Below are 3,207 nucleotides of genomic sequence, written 5' to 3'. Positions count from 1 at the left end.
AGAACGAGATGGTTTCTTATGAGAAGAAAGAATAACAGTTGCTAAATGATAGTCAATATAGAAGCCAATATGTATATGTGATTATGTTAATGTTTTATGTTGTGTTATAAAACAAAAAGAAAAAAATAGATTCACCAGTATTTGAAGATGATTTGGAGATATACAAATGACAAAAAATGAGGTCTTGAGAGGAAAAATACATGGCAGAATATTACACAACTATCATAAAGCAAAAAACTTATGACTTTATCTTCTTTGGTATTCTTATTTATGCACAAAAACTTAGCAAGAGTGTTGATGGTAGGCATTTTTTAGGTTAAGTAAGAAGGACAAATGAGTTATTTACTACTACTCTGTGAAACTTTTAACGGGGGAGACTTTCTAACAATATGTGGATAAACATAAAATATAAAGAAGCCAGAATTTTTTAAATGCAGAGCATTTATTTTTTAACCTTTTAGGACATCTGGAGGTCTAGCAAAAATAAATATTAATATATATGGATCCACACAAAATTTAGCATGTAATTTCAGAAGGTTCATAGATTCTTTAGCACTCATTCAGAGGCCATAAATTAAAAACCTCAACTACACAAAGAAAGCATACGAATATATAGTTGTTGCTGATGACTAATGTAGGCAAAATTGGTCCCCCCAACTCCCCCACAAAGTGGTTCAGAAAGGTAGTACTTACTTGAGTTTTGATAAAAGCATTAAACTATTCAACTGCCACCACAAACATGATCTTAGACACCTTCATCACTCCAAAAAGTTTCTTCATTCCCCTTTGCAAGCAATTCCCACCCCACCACCCGCCCTAGATAACCCAAGACCTACTTTCTGTTCTTGTTAATTAGATTTGGCTTTGTCTAGAGTTTTATATAAATGAATTCATACAGTTTGTACTCTTCTCTGTCAGCTTCTTTTGCTCAACATAATGTTTTTGAGATTCATCCATGTTGTTGTATATAACAGTAGTTTGCTCTTTTTGTTGATAGTAGTCCAATGTATGGATATACTATTGATGGATAATTGTGTTACTTTCAATTTTGGGCTATAATGAACAAACCTGCTATGAACATTTGTGTGTAAGTTTTTGTGTAAACAGATGTCCTCATTTTCTTGGGTAAAGATCCAGGATTACAATTGTTAGGTCATATGATAAATGTAGATTTAACTTTAGGAGAAACTGCCAAAATGTTTTCCATAGTGGCTGTGCCATTTTACATTCCCACCAGCAATGTATGATAATTCCAGTTACTCCACATCCATGCCAATACTTGCTATTGCCAGTCTGTAAAATTCTAATGGCCAAAATTAAAAAGAAAAGGCGACGTATACTGAATCTCATTGTAGTTTAACTTTGTACTTCCTTGATGACTAATGATGTTAAATATCTTTTTATATGCTTATTGGCCATTTGAATATTTATTTTTCATGAAGTGTCTGTTCAAATATTTTATACATTTTAAAATTGGATTGTATGTCTTATTTTTGAGATTTTAGAGTTCTTTATTCTGGGAAAGGATCCTTGGGAGATATCTATATCTATATCTATCTATATCTATCTGTATCTATCTATATAAAATTTTATTCCAATTTGAGACTTGCCTTTTCATATTGCCAATGATAAATTTTGAAACGAAGTTTTTCATTTTATTTTGTCAATTCATAAAAGTCTAAATATTATCATTTTTCTTTATTTCACATGCTTTTTCTGTCCCTCCAATAAATTTTAGCTAACTCAAGGTCAGACAAATTTCCCCCTTTGTTTGACAGAGAGAAAGAGAGAGAGAGAGAAAGAAGAGAGAAGAATGAGAAAGAGAGAGAGAGAGAGAGGAAATTCATGGAATTGAATGAAATTTTATTGAATCCATACACATGAATAGAATTGACATCTGACTAATAATAGTCTTCCAATTCATGGAGAGCATACATTTCACCATTTACTTAGGTCTTGAAGTTTCTCCCAGGATTGTTTTGTAGATTGCAGTGTATAGGTCTTTCAAATGTTTTAATAAATCTATTCTTCAGTGTTGCTTATTTTAAAAATGCTATTGTAAATAGTATTACATTTTCATCTCCATTTTTAATTTTTTGATACTAGTTTATAGAAATAACATTTGATTTTTGTATATTTATTTATTATCCTATATCTTTGCTTTGCTAAACTAAGGTAGTAGGTCTGGTAACTTTTGGTTTATGCTTTTTATACTTTTACATATAGAATCAAGTCATCTGTGAATAAGTACAAGTTTATTTAATTTTTTCCTGTCTGCTTTTTATTTTTCTTGCTTTAGTGTAGTAGCTAGGAAGTTACATAAAATATTTAAAGTAACAAGTGAAGGGGGATATCCTTAATGTTTCCTTAACTTTTTGGGTAGGATATTCTGTATTTTACCATTAAGTATGATACTAACTGTAGTATATATTTCATAGATGTCCTTTATTAGCTTGAGGCTATTCCCTTCTTTCATTGTCTGCTGAGATTTTTCCATCAAGAATGAGTGCTGAGTTTTTCAAATGCTTTTCCTGCATCTATTAAAAAAAATGTCAGGCTGGGCATGGTGGCTCAAGCCTGTAATCCCAGCACTTTGGGAGGCCGAGGTGGGCGGATCACCAGGTCAAGAGATCGAGACCATCCTGGCCAACATGGTGAAACCCCATCTCTACTAAAAATACAAAATATTAACTGGATGTGGTGGCGTGCGCCTGTAGTCCCAACTACTTGGGAGGCTGAGGCAGGAGAATTGCTTGAATCCGGGAGGTGGAGGTTGCAGTGAGCAGAGATTGTGCCACTGCACTCCAGCCTGGCGCCTGGCGACAGAGCAAGACTCTGTCTCAAGAAAAAAAAAAAAAAAAAAGAAATCACTCCTTATTTTATTTAATAGGAATTATGCTGATTAATTTTGGAATATTCAACCAAATTTGCATTCTTAGAATAAACTTCATTTGTTCATGGTATGCTACTCTTTTCATACATTGATAGTATTGATGGATTCAATTTGCTAATATTTTGGTAAGATTCTTTTCTGTGTTCCGGAAGCATAGTCTGTAGCTTGTACTTTGGGTTTGTTAGTTTTTTGCTGTTTAGATGTTTTTGAGATTTTGGGGGAGTTTTTGCCTGGTTTTAGTATCAGGGTAATTTAATTTCATAAAACAGTTGGTATATGTGCTTCCCTGCTCTAATTTTTAAAAGTAATTTTGT

The sequence above is a fragment of the Aotus nancymaae genome, unplaced genomic scaffold (assembly GCF_030222135.1).
Source record: "Aotus nancymaae isolate 86718 unplaced genomic scaffold, 86718_ANA_hifiasm-v0.15.2.pri h1tg000041l, whole genome shotgun sequence".
In the NCBI taxonomy this organism is placed as follows: domain Eukaryota; kingdom Metazoa; phylum Chordata; class Mammalia; order Primates; family Aotidae; genus Aotus; species Aotus nancymaae.
Note: the sequence above shows the minus strand (reverse complement) of the source record.